Raw genomic sequence first — 22,873 nt, 5'->3', positions numbered from 1 at the left:
GTTGAATTTTCATCGAAGAAACGAAAGATCCGTACAGAAAGGAAGATGGAAATTAATGAGAGGGCCATGAATCTATCAGATTCGCCAGTTGGCGAAAAATTATAATTGCCAGCGTAAAAGAAGGACGAGGAGATGGAGACCCGTTTAAAAATGTTCTTGTCCTCGTCCAGTTCCAGCCCCCCCGGGCCGAGACGCGTGCACCAGCCTCTGTAAATCTACGCGGTGTCGTTTCCACATCCTGTTTCACTGTTTTCCACCAAATAATTTCAGCTTCATTCTTCATTTAGCTTGGCACAAACTGCCGCAAACAACCGGCCCTCCCCGCGCGAGGCCAAGTCGGCCGTCGTAGCCGCATTTATATTAAAATACTAAGAAAAACTTCCAGCGGGCCCCAACCCCTACCCCATCCACCGTTCTGCCTGGAATCGTTAATTTTCTGCTTCCATTCGCTTCCCGTAAATCCCTGCACCCCCGCCGCGCCTCCCAGAAATAATACGGGCAGGAAATGTTGACCATTATTTTCGGAGTTCGCGTACCGCTTTCATTAAAATTATGATTTCGAATTCGGCGAGTCTTTGCCAAACGAGAAATAGCCGAGTTCACGCTAGAGCTACCCCTACGCTTTCAGAGAGAACTTTTTATAATTTAGAATTTTAAGGAACAATGGTACGCATGATTTTTTGGAAAACTGAAATTTTTTTATAAAGATGGTGAATGAGGATCGAGTATCAATGATTGCTCTCCTTTCTGGCTCTGTCTTGTACTTGGAGTCGAGCAAAAAACTTCGTTCAATGGCTGGTCACCATGCACGATGAGAGTGGACTTTTCGTGAGATCCAACCGGGTGCATCATTAAGGTACCCCACACGTGAAACTTTCCTACCGGGTGGACGGCGAAGAAATGCCGGATTTTTTGCAATTACCGACTAAAAGAACCGGTTCCTTGATACTCGATGGGATTAAACTTGACAAGAAGCGATTTGACTACGGGATGCTTATCGGGGAACATGATTTTAAAGAATTTCATACGTGAAACAACCGACGAATGATGGAGAAGCTTACACCTCATCATTTTATAATTTATGGATCTCAAAGTTTCTGTGATCATCGTACGATTTCAAGAATCGTCGTTAGAAATTTGTACAGTAAAATTCGATATTGCGCTTTATTTGAGGAACACCCGGTATAGATATTCGCGACGCGTTTAAAAGCTGAAGCAAGGTAGCGGCGCTGGTTCACGCTACATTACGTTCCATTATCTCGGCGTTCGCTTTTTCAAAAAGAACGCCACCAGAGCGAACCGTACATAAACCCACGACGTTCGGACCATGGAATTAAAACTCTTCTCTGGTTACTTGCTTTCCATTGGATCGAGCTTTTCGTACGTTCGTCCAGCTGCGATCCTCCTACGCAACCAGGATTTACCTACCGCGATGCTCGGCTACCTCAAGCGTCGAATAAATACGTCCAGTTGACAAAGAAAAGTGTTTCTTAAGAGACAACGCGTACAGTGATTAATGACGTGGCTGTTCTTCGTTTTATCGGACAAAGAATTCGCGTCAATATCATTTAATATTTTTCATTCTTTTATCTTTGATTTATTATTATTAAAATAGCACCAAGTGAACGTGCAAGAAAGCTTACTTTCCTTCTACTTCCTCTTTTTTTTTTTTTTTTTTTTTTTTTCTTAAAGAAGTTTCGCGCTCAACGAAATACTCAGACATATTAATATCGTTCGAGTGGAAAGTTTTCAACAACGAACCACCCTGAAGAAAGAACAAGAGTCGGCCACGGGGATCCACGAATCACGTATGGAGACATTAATTTCTTACTTGAAAACTTGAGACATGAATTAATAGTGGGACGGTGTTCCCTGGCTAGGCGTGCCGGCGACAGGATTCCCTGTTATTACACCGAACATTCTACAAAATAATTTTTTTCCCTCCACCCCTCTCTGTCTCCCTGCTCTCTGGATAAGATTAATGAGGCCGCGGGCAAGAACTTCAATAGCGACTCGTTTCGCAAATTAATCTTGGACATTTCTTTAAAACGTATTAATAACGCGTTGTACTCCGGGAAGCTGAGCTTTTTTCCCCGTTCCCAGCTATAAATTACCTTCTTTCAGGACGGAATCTTGTCTGTTTTCCTCGAACAACGATCTAAGAAGACCTGGAGAGTGCTTGAGCATAGATTGGCATGGGATATTGAAATATTATTGCAAATATTTGTAGACGATTACGATTGGAAAAAGCCTCTCGTTAAATTAAACGAAAGAAGAAGATAAAAGAAGCAGCAGAACCTCCTCCGCCTAAGAGGATTCAGAAAGCGGACAAGAAACTCTCCTAATCTCTGGATGTCAGCGTGACCGGAGGGAAAAAGTATCGCAAGAGATGGTGGACGAAGCCGTGGAATGCGGTAAAGTATACAAAGAGAAAAGACTGGCGAAGAAGATTTCGAACGCATCGAAGGAAACATTGAAGTGCAACTAATTCGTGCTATTACCTTGCTGGCAGTAGTACGGTTAACGTAATTACAAGGTATGCCCGCGCAAACCTCGGAGAACGCGAAAGACTCTCTTTTCTCTCGGATGGCAGAAGAATGATGATGCTACGTGCCCGGTTGTGCCCGGTCGCCTGGTGGACGCGTGGTTGTTGGCCGATGAACAGGACCCACGGGAACCGGTAATGGGAGGAGCCACGGAGCCTTCAAACGGCGGATCTTGGACGGTGCACTTGACTAATCGAACGTCAAACGCTAATAAGCAACCACCGATTGCCGGGGCAATTTCATTCGCCGAGGCGAAAGCGGCTCTACCACGGCTGCCCTTTTCGACTCGCTTCTCCTCTTTTTCTTTTTTTTTTTTTTTTTTAATTTTATTTTCTTTTCTTTTCTTTTCTTTTCTTTTCTTTCTCCCCTTTTCCCACTATATTCACGACCTCGTCCCACTCCTTATCCTCGAGTTTCTTCTTCGTTTCTTCTTTCGATCTACCCGTTTAATATACCTCGTTTCCTGTTTCGTTAACTTCCATCCATGTGAGGGATTATTTGGGTCTCGCGACGAATCTCAACAACGATCATAGGTTTCGGACTTGAATTTGATCAGAAGCTTCGTAACAAGAAAGATAAGAATGAATTAATTCCAGAATGAAATAACGAAATCAGTAAGCATGTTCAGCGACGTGTTGGCAGATAAGAACGCGGTTTCGTTCTTCAGACGGAAATTAGGTTTGTTAGTGTGCATCGCAGAGTGGAACGGCCACTGTTCATACATGAAGGATACAATTAAAACGTTAATTAAGGTGCAACGAGTACCGACACGACGTTGCCCGTCTCGGAACGACGACTTGCTCGCATACCTTTCGTTTCTCAACAATTAACGTACTTATTACCAAAAATATGATTCATTATCTATTGCAAATTCATCGAGAATTCTATTATACCATCGCGTGATTTAACCAACAAACTAATTCCCTCGAGCAATCTACATGATAAAGAAAACCGCCTCGCGTGGAAACGCTTAATTTCAAGCTACCAGCTCCGTTTCCCTTTCCTCCCTCCCCCGACGTGTCCCTTAACCTGGTGATTATTGATAATTACGTAACAGAGGCTGCGGAAAGCGACGTGGCCCAGCTTCCTTCAACGTTCCTTCATCCCCGTTACACAGCGGCCAGAACAAACACGGCATGAACAAGAGAAACGGAGAGAGGAACGTGTTGCGGTAGAAGAGAAAGAAAGATAGCCGGTCGCATTTGCAAGTAGATTATCATTCCGAGAAGAGGCAAGACTTCCTTCTGGCCCAAAAACAACCGGGCAACGTCTTTGCGGCTGACGTTTGACAAATAAGAAACGGGGTCCAGCCGTATCATTACCCATCCTTCGCGGTGGATTCGTCCATGGACGGAGCCGGGCCATCCTCAAAAACTCTTTCGGCGATCTAATAACGTCGAGGACGCGCCGCCTCATTAGTCAAGTCCGAGGCTGCTCACCCTACGGCTCCTCTCACCCTATTACAGCCGGCTGCATGTAACCGGTACCATGCTACAACCTTGTATACCTCGTCGCACGAGCGAACCTCTTTCTTTCTCCTCTTTCCCTCTTCATTCTTCCTTTACTTTCCTCTCCTTCTCGAACAGCCCCGGAAGATTTTGCTCACAGATCGCGCCAACTGCTTCCATGGTAGCGTGGCGAAATTTCTTCGTCCAAGAGGGAAGAGCCTGATGCGAGCCTCGATCCAGTATAAACGGATATTAAGGCAATCTTTTGAAACAATGCGACATATTGTCATTCGAGCGATATAAAGATCTGATGACCGACACTAGGAATTTAACCCCTTTTCAATCGTTGAAGCTTTAATTAATTATTAAGGGTACGAATAGTTTGTTAATTTCCAAATTTTTGAAACCAGCAAGAAATATTAGGAAGCGAAGGATGAATGTTGGAATGGTTAAATCACGCCTCGAAATCGCTTCGAATCGGGATCGAGGGTTGTCGAAGGTGGAACAGAAGGTGGAGGGGTGACGAAGGGAAAGAAACGAGAGAAAAAGGGTGGCGAAGAGCGAGGTTTGGTACGTAGGGCACGTTCGTGGGACCACCGCCAATGTATGCTACCTGCATAAACTAACAGCCGCATTGGATTTTACATAAAATTCCGTGGAGAGCCGTGATTTCAGGAGATGGACGGGGAGACGTGACGGGCCAGCTAGCAGTCATCGGTTACAACGGAACCGGTAGCCACCTTGAATTATGATTACGGATTACACGCCGTTGCATCGCGTCTTCTATCTTCGTCTCTCTTTCGTAGCTGGCCGGTGATTTTTTGCTTCGACCATCAATTTCGCGTTATTTCATCGAAGGAACGTCGTTATTGCGTGCCTCGGATAATACCGAATGTCCAATTACATATTTACATGGAAAATTTTGATATTATAACCCTTTACAAGTGTGTACACTTGTACTAAACGAGGTATATTATTTTATAATTTAAACTTTTCATTTGGCACCTTGCGAAATTGATGTAATATTAATTCTACTTAAAATTTTAATTATTTTCAATCGTTACGTTACCTATGTTGAATTTCTGGTGTCGATCATCGATGATTATCATAGCATTCAGCGTCATAAAGTAGTAATTTATTCTTACGTAAAAATTGTTCTATGCTCCTACTGCCTCTATGTGTCCTCGGATCGTTTAAAATTCCTCGCAATCGCTGACCGAATTCTCGTCCTCTCGTAAAGAACCTGAAAACAGAATAAGTATGGTTAGTACGAAATTGGCGGGCAGATGCATTTGCATGAAATTGAGGCGTTCAAGTACAAATTACGCGATCGTTTCCGATCCACTGTCACGTAGCTGCCGTATTGTAGCCCGGTGCAATTTAATTGTAAACCATTTTTTCGAGACGGCAATCTCCGTGGACAGGATGTACAAGCTTCGTAAAAAAAAAAGAAGGCAAGAAAAACGGAAACGAAACGAGTCGAACAAAGGGAAACACAAAGGGAAGGGAGAGGGTCCCGTTGCCACGATCTCACAAATGGGACAGACGGATGGATGGATGCGAATGCAATTGTTTAATTGGGGAAACGGTACGTGGCTCGTATAGACGAAACTGTTCGAGCAGAAGCCCATCCATCCATCACCTACGCTCGCCTCTCGAAGGCTGCTACGAAAACCAATGCCCAGTCTATGGGGCCACTTGCGATCTTTCTCTAAATCGATTGACAATTAGAACTTTTCGAAAAGTATACGATTTATAACATTTTTCTGAATAATTGAAGATAGATTCACCTTGGAAAAACGAAGAGCATTCATTTCATAAAGGGAAGAGTCTAAGACCCGTGCATCACCGACCTTCCGGATGGTACTTCCGGTATAGAGAATACAGAATAAGAAGAAAGGGTAGAAGAATAAGTAAAAAAAAATAAAGAATTAAAGACTGCGTTGACGTTTGACGTGGACGTCGGCTACCAACGCTACGCCTCTCCTTGTCTGATCGTCTGACAGGGTGCCGTTGAAAAATGATGTGTCGTCAGAGTGGCTCCGGTAAAAGCACAAAATAGTTTTTCGCTCTCGGAAAAACACTGCTTTTTGTCGGTATCGGCGACCCTGAATCCGTTGGCGAGATCATTCTCATCATTTTTCTTTCGATTATTTTCAACCCACGTTAAGGTTTCGTCGCGTCGTTTCAAGAAATCCGCTTGATACTCAAGAAAGAAATCACAAAAGGGATAAATCACTAATCTCTGGTGGTTTATTAATTTAAAGGGCTCTTTAAATTGACTCGAACATAGCTGAAGGGAAACAAAGGATCTTCGTTCTTCGCTCGAGGTCCCGCAAATGGCACTCGGTTACGAGGAACCCTTCCGGGCAGACATTTAGCTCATTCCCGTTAAATACACGAAATTAATGCGGCGCCCGGACACGGTTTGCCCCGGAAGAAAAGAGATTCCCGTGGCACGCACTCGCAAGCTTTTACGGACAGAGGGTGAATGAATCTTCTCGCTACCTTCGCCAACTCGTGCGATATAACCAAAATAATTTTTCAAATGACACCAATTAACCTAATAAATTGCAACAACAAAATAAAAGAACTCTGACTTAATAAAAATAATTTGCAACCAGAAATCAAATCTGACTTCTGGATTTCAAAGAAACCTCCCCAAAGTAAATCCGTTTAAAAACCAATCGATAACACTGAGGAATGTGCACTGTTAAAGGTGCATCAGAAAAACAAAGTTAGAACACGAGGAAATCCCATGAACAAACAATTCATCAACGAACAGTGGCCATGGTGCAAGCAGAGGGTTGTTTGTATGGCCTGCATGGGTGAAGGACGGAAGCAGCCACGGGCCATGGACGCACACAAACGAACGCACACCAATATACACAGAGGGCAAAGGAAAAGGGCTGGAGGACCGTCCGACGCAGTATTTCTTGCCGGTCCACGCTGTATGCTCCCTGGTCAAACAGTGTGTCGCCTTTGGTATTTATCGGGCAAGTTCTCACCTCGGGCTCATTTGTCTTTTCGCCGCGGGGAGTTGTCCAGGAGGGGTTAAACCGAGAGGTGAGAGTTTCGTGGCAAGGAAAGAGAGCCACGATATCCGTTGAGGGCCACCGAAAGCTCGCCAACCTGATCCCTCTAGCTGGCTATTCACTGGCTATGAGTTTCAACCAGGAGGGATGTTATTCGGGCCAAAGCTGTTCTCACTTTACGTCCTTGGACCAGCTTGGATGATGGAAACAGGAGCCAATGTGAAATTCTTTTTTAATAATGTTTAACTCAAAATTCATCCGAGGGTCGGCTCACTGGTTAAATAATTTCCAAGAAACCTATTAAACCCATCAGCAACTATCTTCCTGAATTATTTTATTATCATCAACCTAGTTCCCAGATCGCAGTGGTAATCGTTTCACCTGAGGGAATATTTCGAAGAAATCCATCAAACTCATCATCAACCCTTATACACTCTCAGCCTTTAAGCTTTGCTTTTGAGGCCAAGAAAGAAACTCCAAGGCTTACACTTTTTGTCGCACGAATCTCTCCTTGTTTCTTATCAAAGTACCCTAATATGAAAGGCGTAGAAACACGTAAGCATGCAAAGCACAGTTTTTCTTCACGATTTTGGCGCTCACACGCGGGCATAATGCACGCTCAGAAGCAGAAGAAAAAAAAAAGCAGATTACGCGGTACAGCCTCGGACGTTATTAATGACACGCGCGCCGGCCGCATAATATTCATTACCACAAATAGTTGATTATGTACGTTGGCTCATATTTTACGGCCGGCCGACAAAGGACGTTGCTACGCGGCGGAGGCCATGACGAATTAATCTACTGATTAAAGCAATCCCCCTGACACCACTGGCTGCTACCACACATTTAATACGTCACCGGGAATCAAATCTCGTCCGCCCTTGCCAATTTTTTGCCACCATCATCTCGCATCGTTCGTTCGTCGAACCGCGAATTGCGACGGTGCTTCGATCGCGGTGACTTCAGCTCGTTAGGGTTCTTTAGTATCATCGTTATTAACATTTTTCCTACCAACATTCATTTGGAATTTTTTATAATCCGTACGCGAGTCGCGAAAGTGTAATAATACGTTATAAAAAAAATTATAAGAAGTCCTACAATTCTATGTACAGATTTCTCAATAAAAAAAATATTATAATTTCAACCCTTTTCATGATTTTTGAACGACCCTGTATGTGTAAGCATGTAAGCGATAGTTTCAGTCTGATTGTTTGAATTTTATTAACGCTATTACGTGTAGAAACACATCAATTCCATTAGCATTCGAATGGAACGTTTACAAATCGGTTTTAAATGAATGGACGACCGATAGGCGAGACAGAATTCGCCAGGTCGATAGCTTGCGAAACGTCTGTTTTATTAAGACGCGCAGCGGGATAACTTATTACAATTCACCTAACAGATTCCGTCAATGTTTATAGCCGACGAGATTTCATCCATCACCATTTTTCACCATATCTGCGATCATCCATCACGAACGCTCCGGAATCCTGGGGTGGGCCTGACGCGCCAGGCTGCCCCTCCAACCTAACAACTTGTTCCTGTTGACACTATCGAAAGCGTAACCACTTATGGATGATCATGCACGATTTATCTCGCGATTGATCGCGATTGTCCGTTGACCATCGAAAGAAAGCCATTCGAATCGATCGTGTGCCTGATTCAAACAATAATTCAATGCTACCAGCGAGAAATTCTGTTTTCCTTTTCTCAAATTTCGTCTGAGGAAACGAGAGTGCTGTAAACTTCATAATCGGCCAAGTTTATAAAAATTCTTAAATTTACATAATTAATAAAAATAATTAATCAATTACCTACAACACCTTAGAAACAATTGTGAAACAAAATTAACCGTTACTTTAAACTTATCATCATTATAAAAATTTCACCCTCGTTTAGTTAGCATCGATCCCACCCTGTCATTTAATTTCAACAGATACGAGAATTTACTTGAGCCCACCGTATCCAATCTCGAACAATCAATACCTGAAATAACACAGGTAGAAAGTAACTGAACCAATCAGCTTCCAGAAAACAGCAGGGTGTTCGATTATCTCCACCCCATCGACGAATTCTATCTCCCTAAACTTTCATAACCTAAATAGCCGTCGGGCTGAAAATAAAACACGAAATCATGATTCGTGATATGAAATTATAACAGAAGTCTGACTATGAGGAAAGACGATAACAGCGAAACAGGCTGACACTCGGATCGCTATCCGTCTGGAATCTATCCAAAAAATTCGTCCAGGCGATTAAGGAAAAAATCGTTAACGACCAAACCTCCTCTACGACGGTTTTCAACGATCTACCGAAAAGAGGGTTGGAAAAGGGGTGTAAGTTGGAAGCGTTGTCCTTAAAGCTCCACCACCGCGAAACAGAACCTGGCACGCGATCGCGTACTTAGCGTGTCACGAATTGATATCGAGGCTGGTTCTTTGGTCACGTGACTGGAAACATCAAAGGTACACGTACATGTATCGCCTCTCGAAGCCGATTGGTCGCCTAACGTACCACGTGGCACGCCTTCTGGTCACGCGATCCGACTTTGTTTCAACTTTGAAAAGGGGGTAAAAGTTTCGCGCCTCTACACGCCTATGTGGCCCCTTCCAAAAGTAACAAAACCCCTTGTTTTTTAATTTAAATTTCACCGAACAGAAAGAATCTAAATCAACTAACTATTGCAGTTAAATTGGTACATATTTTAAATGATTCATTTAGAAACATAAGGAACCTAATAAGATTTGACGACATAAAAGTTCGCCGCTCATTATTGTTTTAATTGTTTAACTACAAATTAGTCGTCATTAGCTGGTATCGCTATCTGATGATCGTGTGCGCGCCTTTTCGACTGAAATTACTCGAATAACAAGGAACTCCGCTCGTTTCCACCGACGAAACAACCCTACGACGCGACGGTACACTAGTAATTATATAGCAACGTATCGTACGCACGATGCCGAAAAAGAGATATTAGCTGACTCGTTCGCGATTCCAGATAACGTTATCCGCGGCTAGTCGTTGCTCTAACGAGCAGACACGTTGACAACTGTCTACATCGTCTTCTCATGCTCGAGTTCCCGTGATTAACCGACTTCGAAAAAGGTGGAGGTTACTCAATTCGATCAGTATATTAGTACTCCGAGACGGATGGACCAATCGAAATGAAACCTTCTGTATCTTGTCGAGTACATCTCCCGATTGGTCCCGGAAAAAAATATTTTGCATTTTTTCATTCCTAACGACTTTTATCGCAAAAAACGTAATGCTTCATTTATATTTTTCGGCATTTACTCTGCAAGAAATATACCGATCGTACCTTTCACATTTAGTAGGAGATATATCCGCGATGATCACACTTGCAAAAATTTATGGAATTTGTTATTGCACAATACTCCTTGTTTGATGACTGCAGTATAGGTAAGGTTTTATTAATAGCTGTGGAGTATTGATATAAATGAAATAGAAATTATTTTATACTTTTTAGCACATCTCGAAGTCGGTTGTACTTTTTGATAAAAATTATTTTTTTTAGAGTTCAGATGCGCTTCGTTGCTTTCTTGACGGTCATCTGCAACTCCATGACTGGTGCAGAGTCCGTCAAGAATTTGATGATTATACAAATGGGAAAGAAGGTTCGGCAAGACACGCATCTGCTCGCGATTTTTTTTCACCAAGAACCCAATGTTTAAGCAGTCAATTTTTACTGACTTCGCCCCTTTCAGCTCAGCTCCGAACGATTCTCATCAGGGCAGATGTCTTTATTTTTCTGGCCGAGGGCTAACCCTGTATCGACGTTATAATCATGGACTTCGATGTTAAACGACTGCGAATTTTTAATGCACGCATCTGCCCTCTTCGTTGTATAATCACGCGGTTATAAAGCGATTTAAGCCCTCTCGCCTTGTGTTCCTGGTATCGGATCGAGGATCTTTCAACAACGGGACATGCTGAACGTTTTCTTGTTGAAAAATTGTTTAAAGCGAGAGTGCTGTTTTCAAAACCGCCGCGTAACTCTAAATTTACAACTCTGAGAATCTTGTGTATAAATAAAAAAAAAGCTCGAAAAAGAAAACGCAGCACATTCATCTGTTTGGTTGAACGAAGTTCTCTCAGGCCGCAAAGCGGAACTTATCTCTCGTAGCGGGCTAATAGAATAGCAAGCTCGAAAAGGCGTGCGGTGGTGCCTTCAGGGAGAACCTGAAGCTTCTTCGCGGTGGTTTCCCGTCCCCGTTTTGCGGCATTCGAATTGCAAATACCAGAATGTTTGCATGTTGTTGTCGTCGCATCGGTACCCGGAGGGGACACGAGAAGCGGCATAGAAGACGACGAGGAGGAGGAGGAGGAGGAGGACCACAGAGGGGGATGAGACGAAGGAAGAACTCCTCAAGAGGAAATGGAGAGGAACCGACTTGAGTCTCAGATAAAGACGAATAAAAATAGGCGAGCGAGCGAAGAGATAGAGGGTGCAGGATGGAGACGGCGTTTCCTGCCCAAGGAACATTAGCGCCCTCGATATTCGCCCCCACACCCTTCTCTACGACGCCTAACCACCCCCACTGGGAAAGGGGCCACGTTCCTCTTGCCCAAATATTCACCTCTCTCTCATCTGTGTGACAGACGCGAGCAAGAGTCGAGCAACTTCCTCAGAATTTACCACCCCCAAATTTTACCACCCCAACATTTTTTTAATCGTAACGTCAAAATAAAAAATCGTGATATTTTAATAATTTTCGTAATGATTTCCGGTGAGGAATTTAAAGAGAAGTTGAAGCTAACAGCAAGACCAAGTAAAATGTTAAAAATATTTAAATTAATTGCTGAGTAATTTACACCAGCGTTTTCGACTCCTCTTTTTTCACCCTCCTCTGTTTCTTCTTTCGCTCGAACGGTTAATCGTGTTTCGCTGGAAAGTATTTGTCAAATGTGCTCGACCGAGGCGGAATATCTTCCCTTATCTCGGTTGCAGTGAAATCGGGCGTCGTTACCGAGGAATCGATATAGGGAGGACCCAAGTTTTTACCCGATGCTAGGTATTGCTAAGTAGAAAGGGAAGGTCTTTCGAGCATTGTGGTGAAACGTGTAATGCGCTCGGTGGCCTACATTTTCATTTCTTTCTTCCATTGTGTGACAAACGAACGCTCGAAAAAAGAGAAATTTCAACCGAACAATATCACTTATTCAAGCAACCCTCTTATTTTCATTGAAGATTGAAATTTATGGAATTTTAATAAACAACCCTGTCGAGCTTAATCTTGATAATGAAAAATAGAAAGATTTGGTACTTCTACTGTAAATATAAAAAAAAAAAACGAGTGAAAATCTTTTGTACAGAAAGGTATAAACGATGAAAGGGATAACATATTGGAGAGGCGTATACGGTGCTCTGTTGTTTGACGAAGAGTAGAGAGGAACGATCAAGGGTGTCGACCAAGGAAACCGGATGTCTCGCGAGATCCAGTCGCGCGATTTGTTTCGCTGTTGCTCGTAGCCAAGTTATAAAGTTCCCCCTATCTCCCAGAGAAGATACGTCTTTCGTCTTTGCTTTGGGGAGCGTTTATCGCGCGATTCCATATTGAAAACCGTGGATACCGAGGCGAGAGTCTCGAACCAAGTCTCTTTGTACCTCTTCCTAACCGTTTATTGGGATCTTCAGATATGAAAGTTCTGCAACTTCAGTCGTAGCAAAATTTTATGGAATCCAATGTACGACTTTCAACCTTTCTTTCCATTCGTTTCGCGTCTATTGCATTTAATAATGGATTCTTCCAAAGATTTATTTCAAGATTTTCTAAACCCGAGAACGTATCAAAATTATAAGCTACACGATTTTGAATTTTTAATTCCTCACGAAATTTAAAAAGAATCCCTATTTCTTTATACGAAGGGAGATGCAAGTTAAACGCCGGTTATCTGGCGTCTGTCCCTATTAGAGAAGCCATTTTCGCTGAGCCCCGGACATACTGGACGTCGCATTACGGTAATACAGCCTAATAATAGAGTGTTCCGAAGGAGAAGAGAGAAGCAAAGGAACAGCAACGAAAACGATGTCGTATAGAAGAGAAGAAGAGCCGATTGGATGCCCGAGGCCCATAATTGCGGCCGTACGATGATTATTGGTGGCGAACCAGCTCGATCACGATCGAGACTGTGGATCTTGGGCCAGTCGATCGTTCCACCATTCCTCCACACTCCCTTTCCAACCAACTAAACACACCCATTACACTGAAAATGCGACTTTGATGATTGGGTGCGAGCCTCTCCTTCGCGTGTTCAAACTCACGGGGCACCATACTGGATCGTCGATTCAACGAGTGATCGCTGTCGTTCACCGTTCATCCTTGGACCTCTTCTTGATGGATCTCGATGGACGATGAACGTGGGAGGGATTCCAGAGAAACGTTCCAACTACTTCTTTTACATTTTTTCTTTTTCTAATGTATTATATCTTCAAAATGGATTCTCCTTATGTAAGATGCAATTTGGCGTCTTGTGTTATACAGTACCTCTTGTGTACGAAAGTTTCAATATAAATTGGAAAAATTATTGTTACCGAAGGAATCGTAAATTCAGCAATTTTCTATCATTCTTCTTCTATCTTGGACAGTACACTTATTCTCGCGTCTTTCCGGTTCTTTCTTGCCGTTTAATTTTTGTTTGCTCGTCTAGCGGGTTGCGCGGCTTCCCGCTTTTATTGCGGGTCGCGAGGGTGCGCGCGGTCAACTTGCAATTAATTTCAATTATAAAAATATCATTGGCCTTTATGGGTCTGGCAGGTGGTCCGCGGTCAGGGGTTAGCTTTTTGCCCGCGCTAACGCTCGTGTAACTTTTCCAAAAGTAGCCTCCACTTCTGTTCTCGTTACCGACATTAATCCTTCGCGGTTTACCTTCTTAGAATATTTTTCTTTTCCTTAAAATTCATTTAACCTTTTGCTATGCGAACGTTCAATTATCAATTGAATAAACGGCAGAAAGTCGACATCAGAATCCGTCATGACCGTTTCTTTCTCTTCGGCTTCGAGGTGGCTTATGATTATAAATCTACATCCGGCAGGGTCACCGTCGAGGTATTATTCAAAATTAGCGGGACCAGCGAAAGTCGGAAATGCCAATTTGGCCGGTGAAGTGAGGAAAGGCCACGCGGCGCTTTCTCGCCTCCATCTCCTAACCCGGCACAAAAGAGCGGTTAATTATGATTCTTTTATGATTCGATTTAACCGATCCCCGAAGCCAGAGGAGCCACGAATATCGCGCACAATGTACGCCGGGAATTAACGGACTATTAGCGCCGGAACAATGGAGCCTTTTTCTTGCCAGCGCGAGTTCCCGTCTTTTACGACGACAATGGGATCGATGTTATGCCGGTTCTGCGAGAAACCTAAGCGAGATTGTAGCGAACAGATTTTCTGCGGTTCATTTGCAAGACAGCTTCATCTGTTTCTTTATTATAAACGCAAAGAGGGTAACTATACATAGTTAAATATAGGGTTTCTACCTTATACTATATAGTTAAATTATTCTGCTATAAGAGAGTCGAAGGTTTCGAAAATACGATTGCGAGAAAAGAACAACGGCGTCGATCGAAATAAATTCGAAACGCGTTTCGTCGAGGCTGTAGCGTCTGTATTTTAAAACAACTACATACCGAGAGAGAAACGGGTCGCGAAGCTGAAGGCCCATTTAAATCTGTTGAATGGCTCGAAGGAGCAGAGCAACCTTCTCTTTCGACGCGGGGATTTGGCAACAAAGGCGGAGGTTTTACTTTTAAATTTAGTACACGGCTGACTCCCACCCCCCTGAGCACCCGTTCTGCGCACCCCTCGCTATACCGGTCGGTCGGTAAGTAAAATAGGGATTTAAAGGCTGCTCGAGTTTATTGCTAGCTCGGTATCCGCTTCGATACTATAAATCAGCGTTCGGTAAATCACCTTCAATGATCCGGACGTGAATCAGGATCAGATTCGTGGCTACTTCATAGTGAAAGATTAACAAATTAACCGAAATTCGAAAATGTTTTTGTATAAAAATAATTTGCTGAAACTAAATGCTTTGCTCTTTTTTTGAAAATGTATTGTATAAAAGAGAGATGGAAATTATGTCACTACTTTGCACATGTCAATTCACGGTCAAATACATTATCCTGATGAAATGGAAATTGGCTAACCTATTCAAGACACGAGCGAATTTTAATTAACCTTAAGAATCCAGTGACATATTTAATTTCCTTAAAATAACAAGAGTGGTTTCGAGGAAGGGTGGATAGAGTAGATATATTTAACAGGAGTGCAAAAAGAAGACACCTGATCTTTCTTCTTCTTTAAAAGTAACGGTCGCAAGAAGAATTTCAATAGACGTATTTAATTGACATAATTTATATTTGTACTCACATATTTGTAAGAGGTATTCCACGTGTTCTCCTTCCATGTGTATTAACGATAGACAGTCTCGTATCGGAAAATCACAATCCCCACGCGTCTACCGCTTTCTGATACTATTAAATCAACACCCTTTACACTGTGTAATCACCGAACAAACGCGTTGTCACTTGCTCGAAAGACGAATGACTAATGACCTCGATCGATGTACGATACCGGGACGAGTCTCTATTACGATATAGAAGGGAACCTCGCGTAGCGCCGTACGTAAACATAACAGTAAGAAGTAAGATGTCTATTTTGTTTTCATGCTCCGAGGAAACTACCGGTTTATACCGTGTATAATGCGATCACATACAGACAGAAAATGATAGAAATTGAAATTTGAAATCTGATGATTAATCTATTCCTATGAACCATTTCAAATGTTTTTTTTTTTATAAAATAAAATAAAAAACAGTTCGACTCACATAAAAAAAAAAAATCACTCTCGGTTGAAAGTCTCGTTCGTCAGAAATCCAACTTTACGAAACGAAAAGTCAGGACGCTTTTTATCCCCGTGAAAGTTCGAGTCGCAGACGTTTTTGCGGGACGATTAGTCGCGGGAGAAGCAACACGGTCGGAAATGCCAGGATCCGCTGTCACAGCAGGATTTTGTCAGGAAGCTTTTATCCCTTGGCAAGGAGTAAATCGTGCGGTCGCCGCGTACATCTATTTGTCACTTGGACCGCCTCGTGGACGTCGTCTTCTACGAGACGACGCAGTCTTCGTGACCAGATCACGAGGTGCCTTCTACCCCCTCGTCTCCACCCCTTGGGGCCACTCCATCTTTCCTCCTAAGCTCGATCCACCGAGAGGAATAGGTAACCTTTCGTTAAAGAGGTAATTTGTGCCAGGAATGATCGCGCCTGCGAAACTTCTCCACGCTTTCCTTTCCAAGAAAATGTAGCGAACAACAATTTTTAAATTAATATTAGGTGACCCACTCTGTGTATTATGTATACAAAACACCAGCTCGTTTCCTACGATTCGACACGAACTCCCCACGATTCGCACGATCGCGTATACTTTTTCAGACCATTGAATTCGATACAGACCATTGACGAACCGCATAGACCAATTTTAAGTTCTCGGAACTAGTTACAAAAAAACTTGAACCGACTAGAACGGCGCGAATCGACGAGAACGATGATAGCGTCGTAGAACTCGACGCAAAGTTTTCTCTAATGACACCCAGTAGCCGATTCATAGAATCGTCACCGAACCGACGAGACGGAAATCTAAAAGTTCTTGCATCGCCGCCAACTCTTTCGAACTCCATAGAAACCATTCATACCAGAGGATCTTACAAAATTGTTCGCTGGAAATCATTTTAACTTTCTTCTAAGAATTAAAATAACCGAGGTCGACTATTTTGTTAAAATGAAAATGCAATAACGGCAACGGGATGAGGGATGAAACAGAAGGGGCGCAGGGTTGAAAAGCGATATCTGTTTCCCTAGGTGCCGAATCATCAGCCTGCAAGTCACCAAGCTCCACGAAGGGATGATGAGACGACTAAAGTTCGAGTTGTACCGTTGGGGTTATACGCGGATAACCTGATACGTCTAACACGACCCAAGATTGCGTGTATCTGTCTATCGATCTAAAAAGCGTTGCTTCATCGCTGTCTCGAGGGTGGCTAACCGCGATAACAAAAAGAAAACGTTAAAAATGATCGTAAGTAAGAGTAATTGCTTTCAATCCACGGAATTAGAATGATCCTGGTATCCTTAAGGATTTCTACCATTAGCAAGATCGAAGTTCTGTAAATTCCTCAAGTATTCATGATAGCCGGTTGAATAGGAGGGCGCCGGTCACGATCTCCATCAATCGCGTGGTCGCGAGCGTGCTCGAAAGGTGGTTGCACACGGCGCGGCACGGCGGTATCGCAAAGTGCGGTCAGGCCTTGATATTAGGCGAAATCACTCGCCGGCATGGTCTATCCACGTTGGTGTTCCCAGATTGCAATATAATGACGTCGTAAGTCGACGAATAATTGCGGAAATTTGTATATCCAGCCCGCGGGACTCGCCATGGCCTCGATAACGCGTTCCTCGAATCCGATGAATCCTTTATGCCTCGCGACCAAGCCTGGCCACCATTTGGCGTGTCGTTTGTCCATTGAAACATGTTCGAAGGTTTTAGGAACTCTATCCTCGTCATTGAACTATTTAGAATTACAAATTTCGTGTGAAACACCTTGCTCGGTGACACTTGACGAATGCGATCCATTTCCGGCGATTCTTTCGAATGATTTGTAAGTGAAATTTATAAATATACGGAACACTGCTGAGACGCCACTGTTTTAATCGAATTCGCGTGCTTTCCAGTTCTCCAATGGTAAGGACACGCGAGGGACTCCCTAGAATCCCTTTTGTCCCGAACCGACCACCTTAACCGTAACGTTCTCAGGCTTGCTGGTCGAAGGAGCGCGGACCGGAAGTGGTGTTGCGTAATGCGAATACCGTGTCGCATTCCAGGAACTCGGGAACCCGTGGAAACCCTTCTTTATTCGATTAAATAAATTGGTAGCGATTACGTCGACCAGGCTCTGGCTAATGGAACTCGATAGCCACGGTGATGAGCTTGGGGGGTAATTAACGGCGTCGATCCACCACTGTTTTCTATTTATTCTTAACGATTATTCCCCTGTCCCTTCTTCTTTCTCTGTTTCTTCGTCGACGACATTAACCGCGAACTTCTTAGACACTGAAAGCGTAATTGTAACGTGACGAAAGCCATTTATCGAAAGTTGTTATAATATTGCTAAGCAGACAAATTGTTTTTAATTAAAAGACCACCAACACGTTCGAATCTCATATAACGCGTCATCGATGTCTCTCAGATTCCGTGTAAACTCGAGGGAGATCTGTGGTACCAGCCAAGAACCGGACCAGGGAAATGGAATACCAAAAAGGTTTCGAGGATGTGCGGTGTGTCGAGGGTTTACGAGAAACGCGGCCACCGCAACACACGCGGTGGCCGAGAGAGCAAACCAAACCAAAGATTAATGCACTACACTTACTGGGGCAATTTGCGCCAAGTGTCGGCCCTAGACCTGCCCTGTATACCTCCGTGACTGAGGGTAGATTTGTTCCAGAGCAAACGTTCTCGCAAGAGGGAGATCCTTCTCTTTCCCTCCTTCGCAACAGTCAACCGGAGAAAAGGTTCCGAAAGAGAGAAGTGCCGCTCTCGAAACGTAAAAACGATCAGACGATTGCTGGAAAAAGCTCGATTAAGCGGTGGATAGGTCATCAGCTGGCAAAGTTGGCGAGCAAATCCTGTTTATTGTGTTTCGACAGGATTAAGGCTCAGGTATAAAGTGAAAACTGATGAACGAGGGTTCGACCAAGTGTACTTAAGCAAAATAATAGTAAATTTTGTTCATTTTATTGACGTTGCAAGTACCTAGGTTCATTTATAAGCTATGATGACATAAAAAGTTGTATATTGGTTTACGACTGAATTCTAAAGATATCACCTGACCAAGTATTTGCAAGAAATCTCGAAATGGAAATCTGTTACACAGCAACGAGTGGCCCAGCCAGAAACGTCTAGTCGAGGCGCGTATCAGCGGCGCACAGGATATAAGCAAATTAAACATGCATAATTAAAACGAAATAGCGACGTTCCTTCCGTTGAGCTGTGGCGTAGCTCGTAGGACCTAAGGCAAGGAAGGTCCTCGTAGCAACATCTGGCTGCTATGAAGTATAAAGAGGCATGCGATATCATCCGCAGTGAATGCTTAATTAAAACCTCAGACTCCGAGCATCCCCCTAGTCGCTCGCTAATCGCAAGAACTGCCACTCCCGTTCAACCGAGCCTCTCCTCTACCTTTCTGCTTTCAATCCTCATCCTTCCATCACCAATTTTCCTCTCTTTTCGATCTATGCTACAAATGCTTCTGACTTATCAGAGAAAAATGCCTAATACTTAAAATACTTAATTACCCAAAGAAAAAGGAAAAAAGAAATCATCGTCTGAGTCGAACAATTAAAACACATGAATAGGGGTAGATTTAGACGAAGAGGGATGACAAACCCCAAAGTTTAGACACGGAAAGCGATTTGAATGTTTCCTGCGAACAGTGGGCAACTGTAGGGGGAAAGGGACAATTTTATTTGGAGTCTTTAACGAGTTCGCCTTCAGCTTGGACGTCGAAGGAGAAAAAGTTGAGAGAAGGGTCTGGCGGGGAGTCGTGTTTCGTGAACGAAGGGAGAAAGCCTCCCTTGTGGCAAGCGAACTACGGAGACTCGTTTCGGTGATCCGGTGATTGACAGATCGAACCCCGCTCGCAGACCTTGTCATGCTAAAATGGCGACGAAAGATGGTTTATTTTTAATGGCGGATATGTATGTCTGCTCTGGTACTTTTCTTTTTTTTCTTTTTTCAATGGTGAGAGAACTGTCTTTGGTCAAAGACTCTTGAAAGTTAAAATAATTTAAATATCTACTGGCTCAGAGGACTTAAATAAAAATCTGAAGACTGAAAAAGATCCATATTCGCGAAAAAGGATAACATAAAATCCCGAGGGTGTAAAACAGGTCTTGAACGAATTGAAAAGAAAGTAGTTGGACAAGGTACATACACGAGTCTTTTGATACTACTGGATAGCCTATATATTAGGCATCTTCCGAGGGAAGGAGGGGTGGCGATGTCAATATATATGCAAACGCCGACATAACGATCTATCGGTACGTAAATATATAAGGGGTTGCACGGGGAGGGTGGTCGAGGAGGATCGGAGGAGGGCGTCGACAAAAAAACGAACGATGAGAGGGGTTGGAAGAGGGGAGAAGGCGGAAGAAGCGAGCACGGAGAAGGATAGAGGAGAGTCGAAGCTTAATATAAAACTTCATTTCGCAATCGGTGGCAGCCGGAGAAAACGGAGAGAACTGACAGACAGAAATTCCAGTATCGTCGAGGTAAAAAGGGACCTCGGTGGAATCCCATTTTTCTAGTATTAAGCTTGCCCGAGATAAGATAAGCGACGACGAGAACGCTCGTAGATTCTAGCACGTGGTGCTGCAAAAAAAAAAGGAAATTTCTTTGAGCGAAGATTGTATGATTTGAGGAAAAAAGAGATTGTTGGATGTTGAGGAAATTTTTGAAGAACGTTGAAAATGGAAAAGTAGTGCGGTAGGAAGCTTCCATGTTGTATATATCTTTGAAATAAAAAGAAGTTGTTAAAATATTGATGAAATTATTTAATCATACCACTATCAGAAATAGTTACTGGTCCCTGAAGACGCAAAGAGCACGACATCCCTACCACCTCCCACCCCTTTTCCAACATATTCCTTCCAGGAAGAAGTTTTCGTTCGTATATTTCGAGCATCCTTCGTATATTCTTTCGGTAGAAAGAAGGGGTCGAAGCGGAACGGCACGGTGGCGTGCGCGCGATGAAACTTTTAATAAATGGCGGAGTCGATATGAAGTATAGGACTTTGACATATCGTGTGTCTGTAATGTATAGTTAAATCTGGCGGCAGATGTGGCGGCTGTTCTCCTCCCTCTCGAGCTTCTCTTTCTCTGCTCTGCCAACCATCCGCGCCCTCGTTCGCGTTGCGAGTCTGCTACCGCCCTTCCACTACCTCTTTCACCCTCTCTTTCCCTTTATTTCTTTCTTTCTTTCTTCCTCTATCGAAAATTTTCGACTCTGACCGGCTATCGAAACGACACCGCGACGCCTACTTCGTCTAAGGACTTATTGGTTTGTGACGAGGTTTCTGCTGAAATTACAATCTGAATGCATGCTAGCTGTTCGGCAACAAAGTAAAGAAAGAAGAAGGAGGCAACTTTCACCCGGTTCATCTACATTCTGGGCTGCAACGAGGGTAGTGGCAAGAATTTTTTGCCCGTCAAAGCGGTGCCGAACTTTTCGATCAAACCGGCTGTCTAAATGAGAGCTTCTCCACAAAGCGGATCAGGGTAATCTGTCATCAAAACTGCCCCGTGGCAAGTCGTCGTGACACCAGCCGGCACCCCCAGCATACCCGAAAACCGTTGCGAAAACGTCGCGTCGATACGTTCCATACCCATCCACCGCATCTCGTGCCATTGCCCTCTGGTAAATAACCAAAAAGCTAAATTTTAAATATTACGAAGGCAATGATTCTCACTGTGCATGGCTGTCCGTTCACGTTTGTAAACAATATCGTGACTTGTGGCAATATCGAGTAAAAATGACAGCAATTTACCTATAGCAAGCTATCTGTTTGAGCTATCGGTATCTATGAAACTATTGCGATGGTACGATAGAGTAATCGTGAATACGCAGACATTCTCCTGACGTGTACGACAAGGAAGGACACATCTCGTATATAAATGCATTATTCTGACCCATACCAAGTCTCGTTACTTCTAAACCAGACCACCTATGGCAGGAAAATATTTCAATTTAACCCTTTGACTGCGTTTACAAACAAAATGAAAAACGATATACACTATTCATCACCAGTAAGCAACTAGCGCTAGGCACTTTGAAGTATGCAATCAAAGGGTTAAAATGTAATTTGGAAACAAGTGAGTATAAAGGCACCAAACTGAAATATGAAACACAGCTAAAAAAACACCATCGCACACAAGATATTCCATCGCGACGAGGAATTTGTGCCACTTGGAAAATGCACGATCCTGACGGCAGATCGCGATTTACCTTTTACCCGGCCGTTCGTTCCCCCGACGAAAGTGGTACCTCGTGGCCGACCACGTGAGAAATTCCCCTCCACGTGGCCTTTCCTCGGAAGCGACGCGCTCGCGCGTCCCGCCCACAGTTGCGCCGGAATCCATGACCGCCCAAGTCGGCCTCGTGCTCTGCCAGCAAACAGGAGAGTCGGCTGGCTGCACTGTCGCGGCGAGCAGCCGCTCCGTCCTCGTACCCTGCTGGTTGCGTGCCCTCCGAAGCCCTCCGAATCCCTCCGAGTAAATTCAGCCGAGCCAGCCCGCCTACGACGCCGGAGGGCCGTGCCTCCGTCCTCGCGATACCGTCCTCCCATTGGTTCACTCGTTCTACTACCACTCGGTCACGTGACTCTCCCGCAAGCTGCTTCCACGGAAAGAGCACCGTCGCTACGCTTCGACTCGGACCCTAACCGGGTACCCCCTACTCGGCCGGCAAAAGAGACAGCAGTAACAACAGAGACACGCCACGGAGAACACTGGAGAAGCGAAAAAGACCGCGTTGGAATTCGTCAGGGTGCCGACATCGAGTGGAAGTCACCGAGTGCTCTCTTTCTACTTCTCTCCTTCTCCTTCTCCTTCTTCAGAGGCAATCGCAAGACTCGTGTCCTCCGTCTTTTCGTTGTCCTCTTTCTCTCTACCCCTGCTGCACCTCTTGGTTCCCCGTTTCTGCCACCACCAGCCTCGATCTTCGCTTCCTTCTTTCCCCCTCTCTATCCAACTTCTTTCCCCCCTCTCTCTCGCTC

General features: G+C 43.9%; 1 long non-coding RNA gene across 1 annotated transcript in view; it reads right to left on the bottom strand.

Moving 5' to 3' along the window:
• Nucleotides 1-2,926: 2,926 nt before the first annotated feature.
• The window catches only part of LOC117605658 (uncharacterized), a 73,107-nt gene continuing 53,160 nt past the window's right edge, over nt 2,927-22,873 (bottom strand). The window contains exons 5-6 of the long non-coding RNA XR_004581764.2: nt 5,140-5,237; nt 2,927-4,256 (exon numbers count right to left, since the gene is read on the bottom strand). This is a non-coding gene — a long non-coding RNA (uncharacterized LOC117605658). The remainder of the gene's footprint in view (nt 4,257-5,139; nt 5,238-22,873) is intronic.

Source organism: Osmia lignaria, chromosome 14 (assembly GCF_051020975.1).
Source record: "Osmia lignaria lignaria isolate PbOS001 chromosome 14, iyOsmLign1, whole genome shotgun sequence".
Taxonomy (NCBI): domain Eukaryota; kingdom Metazoa; phylum Arthropoda; class Insecta; order Hymenoptera; family Megachilidae; genus Osmia; species Osmia lignaria.
The sequence above is the reverse complement of the archived record's forward strand: the minus strand, read 5'-3'. Positions and strand labels throughout refer to the sequence as shown.